At 33.8% G+C, this 14,032-nt stretch overlaps 1 protein-coding gene across 27 annotated transcripts in view; it reads left to right on the top strand.

Annotated features, from left to right (window-relative positions):
- The window catches only part of LOC18443651 (uncharacterized), a 110,880-nt gene that overhangs the window by 90,572 nt on the left and 6,276 nt on the right, over positions 1–14,032 (top strand). The window lies entirely within an intron of this gene.

The raw sequence follows: 14,032 nt of genomic DNA on the forward strand, positions 1-14,032 counted from the left end.
ATTACTAAGGTCAGGAAGAACCAGGAAAGTGTAGGGACTGTTTTTGGTTGACTCTAACAAAAATGGCAAATTTTATCTGAACATTATCTAATAGGTCAGCTACTACTAGTAATACACTATGTGTTAATAATAGAGAAGAAGTAATAATAGATAATATAGAAAAACAGATCCCAAATTAGAATATACCAAAAGTACGTACTACAGATGTTTATAATAAAGGAACTTTTGATTTTAAAAGTAGTTTTTCCATCAAAACCATCGAAAAAAGTATTTCGGTTATGGAAACTCAAGATAAATTTCAATTACTTTCATAAAGGATGATCGAAGATCGTAAAAAGAAAGACTACAAATATTTGCATATTGGATTGGTACAAATAGCTGTCAAGCCATTAAGGGTGGGATTAAATAATTTTGTTCTACTCTGTTTGAGAGACAGCATGCTCAAAAGATTTACTGATTCCTTGTTAGGAATAGTTGAATCCAGTCTCTGTAATGCCCCAATATATTTTAACTGTTTTTCAAACTTCTCGGTGGCCTTAACAGATCCAAATTTGTTAAAAGTCCTAACCCTAAACTTAAAACTCAAGGTTTTGATATGGACCCAGGTTCTCAAAATTTGGCATTTGTTTACAGAATCTGTTACAAAGTAATGAATACTTTGTACCCGAATGCCAGGCAAATGGACTTAGAAGGACAAACTGTATTTTTTCAAAAAAACATGGAAACATCAAATTTAGTTATACCTAAGTCAGTGGCATGGTCTCAGGTAAAATTAGCAGAGCTTTGGTCTTTACAGTTTGAATCCCAGATTAAAATTCCTGAAAATAAAGACCCTAAACAAATCATAGAATACTCTGACGGAGAGATAGAAATCCGTTTTCCATCTTCCAGAAGGACCACACTAAGACTTGATAATTCAAGTATCAGAGATCCTCCTAGGAGTTCAACATCTTTAGTTTCACAATCTGAATATGAAAGAATACCCACTCATAAGAGAACTATTATTGAAAGACTTAATAAGACTCCAAATCAGGTTCAACAACCAGTCTATAGGGTAGACACTCCAGGTTCCTCTGAACTAGAAGAACCAACACCCTCAGATCTTGATTTTGTATATGTGTTATTCAAAAAGAAGAAGAAAAGATAGATAAAGAATGTATCAGAAAAGACTTCTACTTTGAAGAAAATAAACAAATAAGAGAACGGTTCTTTAAAGAGTTTAAAGAACCTGTTCGGGATGCCTTCCATTTAAAATTTAATAGGTTCATGATGAAACACAGGGCAACTGTCAAATTTTTTAAATGGTTAAAATATATAGCAAAAGATTATGGAATAAAAATTCCAAAATTTGAGGTAAATACGGTTGAAAAATCTTTTCAAACCTTTCAAACCACTAAAGGAGAGACAATTGAGTCTATTCATCCCCCTGAGACTAGCTTACAACTTAAAGGAGAAAAGTTCGGGGAGAAAATTGAAGTTAAAGCCTCACCTTTCAAAATAGGACCTAAAGAAACCGACCATAATATGGCTAAGCTTGAAGGAATACCTCACATTATTGAACAAAATAATTATATAAATATTTTTCTTCAAATAATAGGAAAGCAAACTACAAGAATAGAAAATGCAGTTAATAAGCTAAATCCTACTGCAGAAACCAAAAGGATTGGTAAGCAAAAAGAAGCTGTTCTATTCAAACCTCCTCTAACTATTGAAACAAGAAAGTTTAGCTTACAAGGAATAAAGAAAAAAGAGGAAATAATGAATTACTAGATGAATTGGTTAGAAGATTGAAGAATTGGATATCATTGAAAAAGGAAAAGGTCAGTCTTCCAAAACCAAGGAAGGAGATGTTCAAGTCCTACAAAAAGAACCTGATAAAGAAATTTTTGAAATAGAGAAAGCGTTTAAAAATGAAAGCTTAGAAGTCAATAGAATTGATTATGGGAGAAAAGTAAGGCCAGTATCCTAAACCAGAATGTACTATCCTAGACCTACCCCAGTAGATCTCCAAATAGAAGATCTAATTTCTACCTCTGTCTCCTATTCAGGAAAATCCATAGTAAACTGGAATATTGATGGCATAGCTGAAAATCAAATCTTAGATCTTATGAAACACATGACCATGTATGCCACTGCCTGCAAGGCAAGTGGAAATCAAGACCATGAGATAGTCAAAGCTATAATATGTGGATGTACAGGATGGCTAAGAGGTTGGTGGGATTTTCATATGGATGAAGAATCAAAAAATCAAATATTAAATGCCTCAAAACAATGGATAGTCAAAAGTGAAAATGGCCAAGACAATATAATACACGAAGGAGATACAACCAATACGCTAATATATACAATCATCCTCCATTTTGTAGGAAGCACTGCTTTGTTGGCAGCAAGATCTGAAGATTTGTTATCAAATTCGGGATGTCCAACACTCTCTCATTACAAATGGTATAAAGATGTATTTTTCTCAAGATTGCTATCAAGAGAAGATAGTAAGTCAAACAATTGGAACGAAAAGTTTATAGTTGGTCTACCACACCTTTTTGCAGAAAAGGTAAAAACAAGGCTTAAAAATAAGCGTGGAGGAATTATTCCTTATTCTCTGTGTACACTAGGAGAATTATCAGCCGAAATGTGCTAAAGGTCTAGCTTTATGTACGAAGACAATTAGAAAAACAGAGAATAACGGGGAGAAAGGAGTTAGGAGATTTTTGTGAACAGTTTGGTTATAATACCCTACCCCTTTCAAAACCCTTTCATAAGCATGAAAAATTTAGAAAGAACGAATTTAAACAGTCTTCAAAAAAAAGGGAAAAATTTTCTAGAAAATTCTTACAAAACAAACCATCCTTTAAAGATAGGGGAAAAAGAAGAATTCCCGTTTGTTATAATTGCGACAAAGTAGGCCATTACAAAAATAAATGTAGAGTTAAAAGAAAGATTAACTCTCGAGAAATAGATGACAATATAAAAACCCAATTATTTGAGATACTCCAAATAAAAGATGAAACTTTTGATTTAGAAGATGAAATGTTAATTGGAGAAATAAATGATGAGGATATCATTATCAGCAGTTTTGATTCAGACTCTGGTAATGAAGAAAACCCAAAAGAAGAAAATTGCCAATGTGATTTTTACAAGGCAATAATGGATATGAATGGGTTAAGTATCAACACCTTTACAAAAGAGGAAGATCTGATTATAGACCTTATTGACAAAATTTTAGATCCAGAGGCTAAAAGAGAAGCCTTTGTCCAAAACATTAACATGTCTAAGACCCCATCAAAAAAACCAAAGTCTTCTCTTGTCCCAACAAAAGAAGATTATAGTTTCCATGACATTCTTAAAATAGTACAAAATAAAAAAACAGAGTAGAAAGAGAACCTTCAATATCTGAGTTAAAATATGAAATCAATGAGGTAAGAAACGAGTTGATAGCTCTAAAAACAAGGGTTCAAATCTTAGAATTAACCCAAAAACCTCTCAAAGAAGAAACTGAAGAAGAAAACATAGAAATTGAATTTGATAACCTGGTAATTGAATATGATAGCCCGTTACCACCCGAGCTTGAAGATACCCTTCCTAAAGAAAAAACTGAAACCCCCAAAGATAATATGATAGAAAAGGTCCAGAATTGCAAATAAGTAAACCTAGCAGACAAAATAATAACCCAAAAATGGTTTACTAATATCAAATTTGTAGTTCAAAAGGAATACAGTTTCCAAACTACTGCTCTGATAGATTCAAGAGTTGACCTAAATTGCATTAACGAAGGATTAGTTCCAACTAAATACTTCAGCAAGACTATTCAAGTCCTTAATACTGCCGATGGCAGCAAAATGCTTATGAATTATAAATTATCAGATGTTGCAGTATGCAATAATGGTGCTTGTTTCAAGTTCCCCTTCATAATGGTAAAAGGTTTAAGTCAACCTGTTATTCTAGGAACTCCCTTTCTAAACATGCTCTATCCAATTAAAATTAATGACAAGGACATAAGGTTAAATTCACCTTTATTGATAAACCTAGAGTTCATGAAATCAATAACATTAAAGATAAGATTTCTTCTAAAGAAAAGTTTCTTTATTATCTGAAAGAAGAAATAAAATACAAAAATATGGAAGAAAAATTATTACTTCCTGAGACTCAAAATAAAATTAAATCTTTGAAAATAAATATGTAAAGAAGTATATGTGCTGATATCAATGCTTTTTGGGATAGAAAGCAACATATAGTTGAACTTCCATATGAACCAGATTTTTGAGAAGGAAAAATTCCTACTAAAGCAAGACCTATTCAAATGAACAATAGTCTACTCGAAATCTGTAAAAAGGAAATAAAAGAGTTATTGGACAAAAAGCTCATCAAAAAAAGCTATCACCCTGGAGTTGTTCAGCCTTTTATGTGGAAAAGGCCTCCGAGATAGAAAGAGGGCTCCGAGACTGGTTAGAAATTATAAACCACTCAACAAAGTTTTAAGATGGATCAGATATCTAATCCCAAATAAAAGAGATCTCTTAGATAGGCTGGCAAACGCTTGTATATTTTCAAAGTTTTATATTAAATCAGGCTACTGGCAAAGCCAGATTGCCAAAAAAGATAAATATAACAGTGCCTTTAATATTCCATTTGGACAATTTGAATGGAACGTTATGCCTTTCGGATTAAAAAATTCAACATCCGAATTTCAAAAATATCATGAATGAAATTTTTAATCCTTATACCAATTTTATGATTGTTTATATTGATGATGTACTAGTTTTCTCAGAATCAATTGACCAACATTGGAAACATTTAAATACATTTGTAAAAGCAATAAAAAATGCTGGCTTAGTAGTTTCTACGAGAAAAATAAATCTATGCCAGACAAAAATAAGGATTTTAGGGCACAATATTTTCCAAAGAAGAATCATTCCCATTGATAGAGCAATAGAATTCGCATCTAAATTCCCAGATGTGATTACAGGAAAAACTGAATTACAAAGATTTCTTAGTTGTTTAAATTATATTTCTGACTTTTATAAATATTTGGCTTTAGATGCAAAACCTTTATTCCAAAGGTTAAAAAAGCATCCTCCAGAATGGTCCGAAGAACATACTAAGGCCGTCAGAAAAATTAAAAGCTAAGGAATTCCCATGTTTAGCACTATCAAGCCCTACAACGTTTAAAATAGTAGAAACAGACATCTGAGAGCAGGGACTTGGTGCTGTTTTAAAACAAAAAATGAATAATCAAGAGCAATTGGTCCGGTTTACCTCTAAAACCTGGAACCCAGCCCAACAAAATTATTCAACAGTGAAAAAAGAAGTACTTGCTATTGTCCATGCTGTAACAAAATTTCAAAGTGATCAGCTCAACCAATCATTCCTTATACGGACTGACTGTAAAGCAGCGAAAGATATTCTGCAAAAAGATGTAAAAAATCTCGTCTCAAAGGAAATTTTCGCAAGGTGGCAAGGTATTATCTTTGCTTTCGAGTTTAGTATAGAACATATTAATGGCAACACCAATTATTTGCCCGATTTTTTGACACGAGAGTTTTTGCAGGGAGGGTAGAAGGAGCCAACAAAGAAAAATGATGGAAATAATCCTTAGTCCGGGATCATCCCTGGCATTACCATCAACACCAAATGCTTTAATAAGAAGGCAAATACAAGATATTGATATATCTCCCCTTCAAACACCAATAAGTACTCAAACTCCTAGTACTAAGACCACATAATTGGAAACAACATATATTCCTTTGCTGATTATAGAAAACGATCATCAGTCAAAAAATCCGATTGAAATAGCTGCCTTATATCTCAGGCAACACATGCATCCTAATATGGGTGACAGATGCAGAGAATGGTATGAAAATATCCTTATGAAAACAGGTTCGGTATTTATAGTTCACCATTATCGAAATAATGATACAGAAATAACATACTCCAAATTCCAAATCAAAAAAGTTATTTCTTACAGAGAATAGGGACTAGATCCTTTAAAACCAATTATCATCAATACGAAAGGATTTAAAATTAAATCCTATCACTACTTTGAATATATAAATGCTTGAGATGAAGTCCTTTTATATCAGAATACAAAAAATTCACATAGCTGGTATATTCAATTTAAAATAACTGAGCTACATGAGTTCCCAAATTGGTTTAAAAATTGGTTCTCTATATGAGGATCAATAAACCAAATTCTACCAACATAACTACAAATTTCACAGAGAAAATTCTCTGATTATAATAGGCAAAGTCTTAAAGGAGACTATTATATATATTTTATGACCTTATATCAGGTCCCTTGAATTTTAAAATGAGATTATCAAGTCTCAGAAGATGATATGGACAGGTGGGATTATATTCCCTAATTGAGAAGACAAATCCATATCAAATGGTGGGACGGTTATAAGAATGAATCCCTAAATTCAGGCAAAATAAAAATGAAACTTATACCTTCAGTTTCACCCTAAAAGCAAAAAATGGAAATATCAGAATATGTTGCAATATTACTGCAACAAAACCCCAAAGTATCCAAAGAAGAGCTTAAAAGGAAGCTCTAGAGTGCAATAGAAGATAATGTGGAAAAAATGTCGACCTCTACTTAGAGTGACAAACAAGAAGACTACAGTCCAATGAATGGTGATGATTGTCTCGGAATTGAATTTTCTTCAAAATAAAGAAAATTCACAGAAGGGACCAAAACGAGTCCACCTCTATCCAGGACACTTGTTCCGAAAAACGACAAAATTCACCATAGCCACCACCGACAAAATCTGCATTTCACTGTGGCAGATAAGCATCTTTGAAAAAGTTGTCAGTGCGGATTTGTGCAGATTTCAAATAATTTTCAAATCTGCTTCACTTTGCCAGCTATAAAAGGAGGAAAGCCCCCTTCGTTTGGGCATCCGGAGTGTTCCAGAGTTCTAAATATAAAGTGATGTGTTCCCTCTTTCTCTCTCCCTCTCTCTCTTTTATACAGTCCTCTCTCCTTCTGTATATCTAGTGGTGTATCTAGCAATCCAGTTTCCTTTCTTCTATAAAGTGTGAGGGTCTTGTAATTGGTATGTGCGACTGCTTTCGGAAGGAAGTTTCTGAATATATCCCTGAGCAGCTGAGATTGTTCACCAGCTTCTGTATCTGTGAAATGTAAGTTTGTTGTTTTCATTTATTAGCTTGAATTTATATATCTATCCTAAATATTGTTACTTTAATATTGTTCTGTGTTGATTTAAGTACTTGTTTTATGTTCAGATTATATGTTAATCAACATTCCACTATATGGTATTTGGGATCTCATTTGGCTCAGTTATTTTAAACTGAATATACCAGCTATGTGAATATTTTGTATTCTGATATGAAAAGACTTCATCCCAAGCCTTTATATATTCAAAGTAGTGATAGGATTTAATTTTAAATCCTTTCGTATTGATGATCCTTGGTTTTAAAGGATCTAGTCCCCATTCTCTGTAAGAAATTAACTTTTTTGATTTGGAATTTGGAGTCAACTTAAAGGAGAAAAGTTCGAGGAGAAAATAATTTTGTTGAATAATCTGAACATAAAACAAGTACAAAGTATTCATTACTTTGTAACAGATTCTGTAAACAAATGCCAAATTATGAGAACCTGGGTCAATATCAAAACCTTGAGTTTTAAGGTTTAAGGATAGGACTTTTAACAAATTTGGATCTGTTAAGGCCACCGAGAAGTTTGGAAAACAGTTAAAATATATTGGGTCGTTACAGAGACTGGATTCAACTATTCCTAACAAGGAATCAGTGAATCTTTTGTGTTTGCTGTCTCTCAAACAGCGTAGAACAGAATTATTTAATCCCGTCCTTATTAATGGCTTGACAACTATTTGTACCAATCCAATATGCAAATATTTGTAGTCTTTCTTTTTATGATCTTCGATCATCCTTTACGAAAGTAATTGAAATTTATCTTGAGTTTTCATAACCGAAATATATATATATATATATATATATATATATATATATATATATATATATATATATATATATATATATATATATATACAACTTTGATGGAACAAAAGTTACACAGGCGAATTTATCCATGACTACAAACTTCTTCCAAACTACTCTTGCTATACATACGAACAATACGGCTGCAATTACTCTGAAAAAAAAGTTCACAATAGCTTGATAAGTTTGGTTACTCAGGAAGTGACCATCATTATCTTTAAAAGTCATGGTTGGAAAGTGTAAATATTTTTTGAAAGAATGCATAATATGAGGAAGAGCATACATGGAGAACAATTTCAATTTCAGAAACACACAATTTAACATAATTCAAAAGATTTGAATGCATATTGAACCTGTATGATATAGTGCATATATAACTCTTTTAACATAAATACCTAGTTTAACATGATACAAAGGATTTCACAAAGTACCCTACTGGCGTCCCAAATAGATCATCTATATACCCCACCAACGTCCTAGATGGGTCCACTTAATCCCTATCGATGTACCAGATAGGTCTACTCATATCTCACCGACGTACCGGATGAGTCCACTTATATCTCATCGACGTACCGGATGAGTCCACTTATTCTATGTAACTGACGTCTTGGGTAGATTATAATTCTCTATCTGATGCTGCATAAGAGCAACCGTATTTTCTAAGGTTCTATGAATTCCTCCGATACTAGCTCTAGTTACACTCAAAACATTTAGGCATGCATATAACCAGCATAATCAAGATCAAGAGATACCAACTAACTCCTAAAGTAAAAGCCCCACCATCAAACCAATCAAATCCTGATGTGTAGAGCCTCTACCATCACAACTAGGAGAGAAGCACCACCAACGGGTAAATCCATTGCATAGTGCCTCACACACTCACACGGTCCCCAGCACGCTTTGGGGCTTTTGATTGGCACTGGCCTTGCGAGACATGACCCTCTTATGTGCCCTTCCAACGAGAGTGTGTTACACTACCAAAGGAGTCCCAATGAATAGTGTCTCGCATAAGTTTTGGGGTAGCGACCACCCAAACACACACTCGTAACTCTCATTCTATCATAGAGAGCAGGGAAAAATCACAGCTGTCCGCACAAATATCTCATCAGATCATAACAGAGGCATGTCTCCATGCGCCCATATCTTATCGAAAGCATGTTACCATGCATACATATCTTATCAGAAGCATGTTACCATGCACACATATCTTATCAAAAGCATGTTACCATGCACCCATATCTTATCAGAAGCATGTTATTATGCACACACATCTTATCAGAATCATGTTATCATGCACCCATATCTTATCAAAAGCATGTTACCATGCACACATATCTTATCAGAAGCATGTTACCATGCACACATATCTTATCAGAAGCATACAATGTTTCAAAAAGCGCTAGGCGGCTCCTAGGAGGTCCGGGGGGGTCCAGGCTGCCCAGTAGAAATATTTTTTATTTTGGGTTTTCTCTCTCTAAAATAGCCTTTAATGGATTTTCGGTTTTAAATGAACCTAAACCCACAATTTTGCCTCTTTAGTATTAAAAAAAGGACCCAAAGATACCCTCAAGGAGTTGTCGTTCCGCCCCTGGATGGGGCGCAGGCCCTGGGCGTCCGCCTAGACGGGTTCAGGTGGGCGCCCAGGGAAATCCGTCTAGGCAGCCGCCCAGGCGCTAGGCGGTCCGCTTTTTGAAACAATGGAACCATGTTACCATGCACCCATATCTTGTCAGAAGCATGTTACCATTCACACATATCTTATCAAAAGCATGTTACCATGCACCCATATCTTATCAGAAGCATGTTAACATGCACCCATATCTTATCAAAAGCATGTTACCATGCACCCATGTCTTATCAGAAGCATGTTACCATGCACACATCTTTTCAGAAGCATATCTCATATGTAATAACAAGAAACATCAACATGTCTATGCTATACATATAGTCAAAAAGGACATCACTATGTCATATTATCATGCATGTAAATTCAAAAGACATTATTTTATCAATTGCAGGCCATATATCATTGTAGTAGATATCATGAATCAATAATATCGTATTTTCAAAATATCTTTGAAATCATTAACGTGAATTGAGATGAAGCAACTTATAGCAATCACTTGTACATAACACTTGCACATAACACTTGTGCATAACACTTGCACATAACACTTGCATAACACTTGCACAACACTTGCACATAACACCTACAGTATTTTCAAATAATAACGTTACAGAAACACGTAAAAACTATGGCGCAGAAACCCAAGATTTTAAACAATTGTTTTTTTTTTTGGAAAAGCAAGGCCACTTGCACATAACACTTACAATATCTAAAATTTATGTTGGAAATATTACAATTAAATGCAGAAATATCTCACGGAATATTACAGAAATATAGTTTTTCAAATAATTATTTTACCAAAAAAATGAGGTCACTTACCTATATGTCACTTCGAGATGGATATGTTACTATCGTTGCCGGAGTAAAACTGGAATCAAGGGTGTTTAGCTAAAGATATGAGAGAGGAAATGAGCTTCTAATGGGAAAAGGAGCATAAAAATATGTTCATCTAAGAAAGCGAAAAATATTATGGAATTATTTTTATGAGAACACGATGAGAGGGAGAAGAACTATTATAAGTTTCTTAATTATTTTTCATTACAATATTTTGAGAACATTATCATGATGAGAACATACTATAACATGTGATGAAAACATACTATAACATGTAATATAAAAATTATAATAATATTAAACAGTGCAAATAATATGCCTACAGACAGTATATAAATGAAAACTGATAATAAATTAAAAAATATAATAATATAATGATGAGACATATAGTAATACATATGTAAAAACCATTAATAACATTATAATAAAATTAACAAATTAGCTAATTGAACTCCATAATATAAAATTAAGTGTATCATATATAACTGAATAAATCATGTGTAATAATTTAAAATTGATACACATAATATTGTAATACTAAAATTGATTATTTATTATTGTGAGAACATTATTAAAATAATAATATTATTATAAGAAAGTAATGAGGATATTATGAGTGAAAGAAAATACTATTTTTATAAGAGTATCATTATTATGAGAATAATGAGAATATTATGAAAATCATAATATCATTATGAGAGAATACTTCATGAGAATATTATTAAAGTAATAATATTATTATGAAAAAGTAATGAAAATACTATGAGGGAGAGAGAGAAAAGAATAAAAAATAATAATTGTAATAAGAGAGAGAAAGAGACTTACGTAGAGAGAGAGATGGAAACTTTGATGAGCTTCATGATTATCTCATGAGGGGGAAGGAATATTTGTAAAGTGAGCAAGGACACTCCTTAACTTGACACATGTCAAGGCATGTATCTTCCCTTTTTATTTTTATTTTTTATTAATTATTTTATAATGCCACATCACCTCCTATTGTTTTCTTATAATGCCACATCACCTCTTATCATTACCTCATAATCCCACCTTATACCCTAATATCTTAATTAAATATTTATTTTTAAAAAAATCGATAAAAATGAAGGGTGTTATAAAAGAGTGGTCCCATGGTGCATTAACAACCCAATGAACCATCACTCAATCTTTTCTTTATGTCAAGTTTTTTGTTTTATTTTTATATTATTATTAACGCTATTATTGTTATTATTATTTTTATTGCATTTATAACTATTTTTACTATTACTATTATTATTATTACTTTTCAGTTTCAGAAAAAAATTAGGGCCGTCACAACCAATTTGGTTTTATGTTAGGGAGGTCAACAATTGAGGCTCTTGGTTCGATAATCTAAAAAAAGAAAGAGATCGAGGAAGATGTCTCACGCATAGAATTAGAGCTGGGTGCACAAAATGGAGAGTGCAACCGGAGTTTTATGTGATAGTCGTATACCAATGAAGCTGAAGGCAAAGTTCTATAGGACAATTGTGAGACCAACTTTGCTTATGGGACGGAATGTTGTGCGGTCAAGAAACAACATACCCATAGGATGAGTGTACTTGAGATGAGGATGTTGAGATCGATGAGTGGCAAGACAAGGAGGGATAGAATTCGAAATGGATACATTCAGGATTACTTAGGTGTAGCTCCAGTAGGCGATAAGATGAGAGAAAGTAGACTTAGGTGGGCTAGCACAGACCTAGTACAACACCTGTTAGGAGGTGCAAGTTGGTTCAAATGGGGGGCTCAAAAAGGGCAAAGGGTAGGGGCAAAAGGACATGGTTGGAGAAGTAATAAGAAAAGATATAGGGGCTTATGGCCTCACTGAGGGTATGTCTCTTGATAGAGCAGAATGGTGGGTCAGGATTCATGCAGTTGACCCCAAATAGTTCGGAAAGGCTTTGATGATGATGATGATGATGATGATGATGAGGTTTAGATTTTGGGGGTATATGATAAGGAAGAGATTTGGTTCTTCTATCAAAGCAAAGCAACAACTCTTCTTGAGTTCTCTCATTGCGAATGACTTGAGCAACCCTTTGGAGAGAATCTCCTATGTCAAACTCACCAACTGAGAGGATAGGATTACCACTAAAGTTATGATAGGATCACCCTTTGGAGAGAATCTTCTTCTTGATCCTCTTCGATGATAGGATTACCTACTTCTCTTTCAACACTCAAATTTTCATCTAGGTAATTGTCAAAAACTGGCGGTGAGTCCGAGTCCGCAATGTGTTGATCTTGAGGACCATTTGATGAGAACAAAGTTCTCCACGGTTGTCCTCGGGTAGACTTCCATGTCACCCTGTCCCTATTCATACGATCAGCTACCTCTCTCCTTTGGATTCCTCATTTGCCTTGATCTCATCCTCCTGGGATGGGGCTTCCATATGCACCACAAGCAATGCTAGGGTTTTGACCAATTTTCTCAGATCTGCAATCCCTTCTCGTGAACTAGCATCAAATGCTTCTAAAGTTGTCGCTTTTCCTCCTTTTCCTTTACATGGAGGCATAAAAATTGATGTTACAGTACCGTGCTATAGTACTACAGTACTGTACCATCCCTACAAATCGTTGGGCTCTGATACCAATCTGGCCCAAACCTAGTAGCTTGGAGCTAGGGTTTTCATAAACAAGAAGTTAGGGAAGGTCCAAAACTAGAGAGATTAGAAAACTAGAGATAAAGAAAGAGCATTGGCTGTTTTAGGGTTTTGAATAAAAGTCCATAACAAGATGCTTAATTATACTTGAGTACAACCCTTATATAAGAAAACCCTAAATAAGACTTAATCCTTGCCATCCAACTAATCAAATCATGGTCATTTATTATAAAAGACCTTAAGTGAATAAAAGACGGAAAAGACTCTAAAAATTACTACTTATGCCCCTAAGTATGTAAAATCTCAAGAAATACATAAAAGACAAAAAGGACAGATTCAATGACAATTTTTCCCTTTGGCGTTCTTCTTGTAAAATTTAAGTTTGTCTCTCTTATCTAGATACCCAACAGCACTATTCTGGTCTGCATCATACTATCAGTACTTTTTGTCTTCTATACCAAGCCAAATTGGCCATGATAAATGAGATGAAATTTTTGTTTAGCCAAGTTAGGGACTAGTGCCTGTGACATTGAACCAAGAATTCCATGTTAGCTATCATCCTCATGGTATGTAACCAATGAGGACAAATTTCTATATAATCATAGTTGTAAAAAGGAAAACTTTTACTGCATTATCCTATTTAACGCTTAAAATGTAAAATATCAATTTCATTTACATCAATGTCATTCACAAAGAATTAGATAATATCCATGGAAGGGATTATTTATCAAGGTCTTAGAAGGCGTGAGGAGGCAACCAAGCTGGCACCTCAAGTTTGAGGTGGTCCACCCACAAAGCTATAAGAAAATATAGGTTCTTCAAAATTTTTGATTTCTAGGCTTTTTCTTTTTCAAACAAAAGTATTAAATTGTATGTATGTGTGTGTGTGTGCGTGTGCCTGTGTATGTGTAAGAGAGAGGGGTTTGGTGGGTGAGCTGATAGGTGGAAATCTTCTATGAGGAGCATAAAGAGCAAA

This window comes from Amborella trichopoda, chromosome 5 (assembly GCF_054954075.1).
Source record: "Amborella trichopoda isolate Santa Cruz 75 chromosome 5, AtrichopodaSantaCruz75HAP2 v2.0, whole genome shotgun sequence".
Taxonomy (NCBI): Eukaryota; Viridiplantae; Streptophyta; class Magnoliopsida; order Amborellales; family Amborellaceae; genus Amborella; species Amborella trichopoda.